Genomic DNA, 6,708 nt, shown 5'->3' with positions numbered 1-6,708 from the left:
TCCGCACATTTTGAAACAGAGCGACTGCCTGTTTTAATACGGCTCTTGTGACTGTATATTATGCCCGTCAAATTAGGGATTTTTTGACAGCGCATGGTTCCTATCCCCATACTAAAGTTTTCGCTTCTTTAATAACCTCTTTCTTCTTTCCCACGTGCGAGATGATTCCTCGACTCAACTCCATGACTACACGTTTCATCTCTAATTCCACGGTTCCACTTTTCGATCTCTCGAAGTTAATAGTTTTTTTTCCTGTGGTAAAGGTTTACCATGGGGCTTCGCGTCACTTAAACGTGAATTCCAGCTGTCTTTCGCTTAACAAAAGAACAAAGCGGAACGGATACATCATCCTCATAAGTTGCGTTGTATCGGTCGTCAGACAAATGCAATGGTTTTAGGGTTCTAGGTGTGCAACCTTTTCACAAGAGCTGTACGCTATTACGGTGGTTCTCTGCCCTTTAGCTGCCCCGTATTGCAGGCAGGGAATGTTAACATTACGGTCCGCTATGTTCCATGGCAGAAATGTCTTGTGGTACACATAATCAAACCTCTTACAGCGAAGCTGTATAGTGCTTGTTTCATGCGGATCGATGTACGTAGACCAAAAACGTGGGTCGATCCCGAAGATTGTGCAATACCGGGCCGACCTGTGGCGGAGGTGAAGTAGGGTTCAATCACTCCGGCAGCTTGAAAAACAAATTAAGTTTATTATCTTGGGTCCAAATACGACCCGTATCAGATGTTAAGCTGATAAGAACAGATACCGCACGTTGATCCGCGTCGGCCATGTTTACGTTCACACCATACACGTGTACGCCGTCCCCGTATTCAAACTATAGTGCCTACCAATCCAAGTGTCTTCTGTCTCCTGATCCTGACGTCATGCTCTACGTAGGCTCCTTTCCTCAGTTTTGCTGTGATTGTGAAATGGGTAGGCCGCGTTTCGTACGGTCTGAAGAAGAACAGCGTGCCTCCCAAGAACTACGTCATGAACAGAAAAGGGAATTTGCGTGGCGGCGGCAATAGGAAGCCCCCGACGATGAGCGGGCCGCGGACGCCAAGCGCAAGCGTGCTACTCGCCGAGGCGGGAAGAAATGCGCACCGTCCATGTGTCCCCGATTCCGCAAACTTGGAACGTTTCAACGAAGCAACGGTCAATCTCCACATACAGAGGTTCGCTGGTCATCCAGCTTCACGGAGTGGAATGGCACTGAACTTTTTTTGAAAGGTTACTAGAAGAGGTATAAAAATAAAGCGTGCATAATAAATGCTCGGTTTTTTTCCTCAGTACTGTGACAGTTATAACCGCCCTCCCATTCTCGGTTTATTCCAGACAGTAGGAATATTTAATTCGATATATACCAAATACGGCTTGTGGGTATATAGATAAAACATGTCGACCAAGGTTCAGAATAGTGGTGTTGGTATCTACGCAAACTCCTGTCAATTGCGTCAGATAGCCGACGCAGTTCTTGTCAAGCGTACCTTTTTTATAAACGGTAGCTATGGTACACATTTCGCGTTGCTGACAGGATAAGGCTGCGATAACGAGCCCTCAACGTTTGCGTGACGCAGAGCCCACCGGCGTACCACTTTAGGGGCGCGTCGATCTTTTAGAACTTTTCAACCCTTATATGTTGTTATTTAAAAATGAATAATGCCGGTGACACGATACAATTGTTATTTCATTTGTCGCGCGCGAAAAAAAGCAAAAAAAAAAAACATAACCGTTCACTGCCCAGCGAACGGCTCCTTTGCTGTAGTAGTTTATGTTCCCCAGCTGAGAATAAACATCTTCTAGGTCATCTTTCTCACCAGTGTTCCGAAAACAGACGCATAGCATGATGATAGCAATTAGGTGTGAAGCGTGCGAATAGTGAGCACTGATGGCGTACGGCAATACATTTTTGCTTGAAGCAACCAACTTTATTTTTGAAGAAGCGCTGCCTTCAATTATTTTTTATGATTCGAAGGACTAACTTTGCTACTTGAATTACCACAAAGAGCGTTCTGCCTGTGGTTGAGGCAGTGACCTTAAGAAAGCGAAGTTGCCGCAATGCGCAAGTGCCGATCCCCAGACAAACAAAATTAATACTGAGTCATCCACTAGGGCCTTGCTCAACAACCAACGTGCCTCTTTAAGACCGACGCTATTAAAGGACACGTCTAGGCCCTTTCCTGTTCTGTAGGAAGCCCCCACCAAAGATTTTTTTAAACAACTTATGCCAAGAGTCAATACTTAAATATATCAGCCCGTAACACGAGTGCGACAAGAAAAGAAAGTCTCGGCGGGAGTACCAATAACTCAATTACTATAAGAGCAGCACACACAAAGGATAAGACTACCGGCGCGCGCACGCCATAAGAAGGCATCATGGAAATAATTAGAGAGCAACTGCATTCCACAATCATTAAAAAAGTATTTAAGGGGAATTTGCCCCACAAAACCACGATGTCATTATGAGGCACACCTTTGTGAAGGATTCCTGATTATTTTGACTATCTGTATGTTCTTTAACGTGCAGCCAAATTTAAGTACACGAGCGTAGTTACATTTCACCCACATTTACATGCGACTGCCCCGGCCGGCATCAAGCCCGCCATCTTGAGCTAAGCAGCTCAACGCCATAACCAATGAGCTTCCGCAGTATGCATCTCGTAATCCATAGCAAATAGATGCTTCAGATACACAATTATCACGCTGCCTCTTTGCACGAAACAAGCCGACGGATCTTTTTCGATGACTTCCACAGAATGTGTATCTGTCCTGCGGGCTTATCAGTGACTGTAGGTTTATCATTGACTATAGCTGTGTTATTGACTAATATCTTCATAAACTCTACGTAGACCGTATAGAAAAATGTTTAGAGGCCGCAGTAGTACTAAAGTATAGGTAAACTTAGTAGCAACTATTGGTAATAGAAATTTGCGGAACTTCTTACGTTCAAAAGAACGACTAGAAGACTAACAACGCAAAGGCTGAAAGGCCAAGAAGGCAAAATTGTTTACTGACAACCTAGGATTGTGCACCAGACAATCCTATAGGCTATCAAAATTCAATTTCGCCAGCAAGCGACCAGTCTGTACGCATGCAAAATTCTTAATATTGTAACATTTAATTATGATAAAGTCGTACGGATGACAGGGCGAAGCTTAACCTCACCCTACCACTTGACAATGATAAAGCGCCGTACCGATGTTTGATTCCTCAGCTTCCGCCCCTCTCTCTCCCCCCCCCCCCCCCCCCCACTTCTCCTGGGGATTGCACGTCTGTCTGCGAGAAACCCAGACTGCACTTGACTAGAACGCTGCCGTATTTCTTGTTCTGAAGGCCACTTTATTCTAGCCATCTTTCAACTCCCACATCTCTTGGTCGGTTTTCACCATAAACCATGCCCTAAAAGAAAGTCGGGTTGTTCACTGCGAACGCCACACAGTATTGCCTCTTCAATGAAACCAGCTCGTACCAAAGTTTTCGCGTCAAACGTTTCTGCGCTCGTAGTTTTGGATGACAGAGAACCAGCTTAAGTTCAAGAAAAAGGGGCGGCTAGGCTTTGCACGAGGAGAAAAACAATATCTTGGCTTTGCAAATGAGACAGAGCGCTGACATTTAAGGAAGGCTGCGTCATCTAAACTTTACCAAAGGATTTCGCCCCACTCTTCCCCCCGCCCTCTCCATCTCCCCTCCCGCCCTTCCAAATTTGCCCTGCCTGCATTACCCAATCCTTTAGGCACTATTGCATACCCCACAGTTGTAGGCCTCTTCGAAGAGATTCGCTATACATGCAACGCCCCATCACTACAACGTGGCCTACATTCAAAAACAGTTGCGTAGAAAAAAAAATGAAGTTATCAGAAATTCCAGTAAGAAGAATGCGAAGCGCCACTTGTGCAGCGAAGCTAATACATCATAATCCACACTTGGGGTTGGCCGCTGGCAGCTTTAGGGAATTTCCGCGCTCGTCTGGCAGCGCATTGTGTGATATTTTATAATATTCCTCACTCGGCAACCGAGCCGTGGTCGCCAATATCAATTTGTTTTCTTTCTGTCTTGATACTCTCAGAACAAAGATGGAATGAATAAAGGAGCAGGAGGACAGCTTTGTTTTCGGGCAGAAAAGCTCAATGTCGCGGTGTTATAACCTGCAGTGAATAATGCATGTTAGGAGCTCCGCGAGAAGGCGATCAATCTCCTTCGATTCTTTAAACTAGCTGCGCAGGTTGCGCAGTATGGGATACTTCCAGGGTTATATAGTGATAAAAAATGAGGGCACGACGCATGAATTTATTGCGCAAAATAGGCCTGTAAAGTGCACTCGCGACCTCGGCAGCTCCGTTGCGCTTCCATATTTCCTTCACCCTAAATGCTAAAACGCACCGTCCCAGAGGAAGCAGAGAACATTAGGAGGGTATGTGGGGTATTCAAATTAAAGTAAGAAAAGTCGTTATCCCCGACAAAAGAAGAGCTCTTTAGAGGGAAGCTTACGCAAGCGATTCCACAATACAGCCAGACAAGTTATCGGAGGACCCGCACACGAATGGTCTTATACGTAGCGCCTAAAAAGAATGGCCGCCATCCCGTCCTGCGAATGTGAATCTCCAGCGGAGCTGTATGAAACACCACACATGGTCCAGCATTGCATTCACGCTGTTCTTCTGGTGTCTTTAATTGCCGTGGTCTACCCATGGCAGTTTAAGAATGAACTGAATGAGTTGCTAGACGGGTCTCCCTTTTATATATGAAAGCGTGGTGACGTGTCACTAAGTATATATGTATATATATATATATATATATATATATATATATATATATATATACAACATCCTCCAACATCCTCCGACGTATACGTTAGCGTACTAGACTGTGAGGTCGTGCCGCACAGCATTGCGAAATTTCAGCAGTGCCGCTTACCACTCTAGGTCGTCCCCGTAGTGCGCCTTAGGCCGTTCTATCCGTGCTAACGAACTCTGGGACATTATTTCTTTGTTGCTTTGTTATTTTTATTTCCTACGTTACTTTTTTTTTTCACTTTATAGTGTTGCGTTAGCCGCATAAGCATGACAAGTTCGCTGGGCATCCCCTTTCGCAGGGCCCGGATGGCGAGTCAACTTTTCAAGAGGGGGTCATTGGCGCGCGTACTTATTTACCTTTTTCGGTAATCGTTGTTCACCGGCTAACAAATGTTAGCAGTTATTCTTCAGCGCAAGACACGCCTTCCTGTGTCGTAGTTTTCTGGATTGTTGTCGCCATTTCTGTCTGCTGTCTATGTTGTCGCCGAACCTTGTGTAACCTGATCGCATGCGCGATGCGCAAAGTATTGTTCAGTCTAGAACTCGCGCGAGCGCCAGCTGTTACGCTGGAATGTACGACGACTCTTGGTAAATGTATAGCCGACACGTCTGACCCGTAGATGAGATTTTGACGATCTCCGACAGTGCAGGCCGCTATCGTGGTTTGAGCGTCACTTCACTTGCTCGGCGCCATTTCACCGAATTTCGAAGTTTCGTGACCCACAGTTATTGCTACTGTCCGGTAATTCCTCGACACTACAGCGTGACTATATATTAGCACAAAACTCATAATGACAATACTGCTATTAGCTCCACATTCACGGGTGCGGAATGTAACATCTCTTCGATAAAGATTTATCTCTGTTGTTCGACTGAGTGGTCCTGTGCGAAGAAAGAGTAATGCTTATTGCATTCAAGATTGACTAATGTGAATCGAAGTGCTGGCATTCAAGATGGCTGGAAGCAATAACTAGTCAGTAGTCGAGATAAGTAAGAGACGTTTAGAGAATTGACGGGAAGAAAGCAAGGGACAGATTGTTACAGCCGTAGCCGTTACAGGCGCAGGTAACTGTACAATATACAATATAGGGATATAGGTTTTATTGAAGAGAAAAAAAAAACGAGGACCGGTAGTTGAAGTGCTAGACGGCTATGCATCTACTTGATTAGCTCAAGCATGTTAGGTGACTATCGGACGCCGCCCTGCTTCGAAGACAAAGCCAACAATAATCATCATCATCACGAACCTAGGACCATGATATGCAAGGATGATTTGTATTTGACTCTGTTTTTTTTTGTTTTTTTAGTGCTCGTCACAGAGAGTGCCCGCCCGGTACTGCCGATAACGAAGGAGTGGTGTCGTGCCAGTCATTGACGATGGACAATAAAATTGGAACGGGAAAATAATCTTACAAAATACGCCTCCTGACTGTTTTTTTTTCACCAGAGTTCTTCTCTCTGCTTACAGTCAATGTTCACGTTTTCTCTCAGAACTTTAGTTCAATGTTTTTGCGCTTAGAAGCAAAAAAAAAAGTTCCCGTATACTTCTGAGAGAATAGGCACACCCCTTAATGTGCCTGTGTGCTTAGGAGAGGGCAAACAGATCGGGTCAGAAACCTCACATGCGTTTAGCAGCACTCAACCTAAGCAACCTTTAGAGAAAATGGTGCAGCCTTGCAAAGGGCGAAGTGTGCGTGATCTCACCGGCATGCAAATTCGAGAAGCTGCTCTTATTTGATGGCCAGTCAGCGATCGCAACGTTCTCTGTTGCGTCAATGTAGCTATGGGTGAATGGTCACGGCACAAGCGTGTGGTCAAATTCAGAACCCACACCTGCGTAGCAATTTGGCGCCAGAGTACACTCGCAACTTCTCGCATGCGCAACACTGCATGCGTTAGAACGAAACTAAGCACTAC

At 45.3% G+C, this 6,708-nt stretch overlaps 1 non-coding gene across 1 annotated transcript; it reads right to left on the bottom strand.

The window, feature by feature from the left end:
* Positions 1-604: 604 nt before the first annotated feature.
* Positions 605-788, bottom strand: LOC119446895 (U2 spliceosomal RNA). Its single transcript, XR_005190839.1, has one exon. It is a non-coding gene; the product is annotated as a U2 spliceosomal RNA (small nuclear RNA).
* Between the last annotated feature and the right edge of the window lie 5,920 nt (positions 789-6,708).

Source organism: Dermacentor silvarum, chromosome 3, assembly GCF_013339745.2.
Source record: "Dermacentor silvarum isolate Dsil-2018 chromosome 3, BIME_Dsil_1.4, whole genome shotgun sequence".
Taxonomy (NCBI): domain Eukaryota; kingdom Metazoa; phylum Arthropoda; class Arachnida; order Ixodida; family Ixodidae; genus Dermacentor; species Dermacentor silvarum.
Note: the sequence above shows the minus strand (reverse complement) of the source record. Positions and strands in the feature narration are given on the sequence as shown.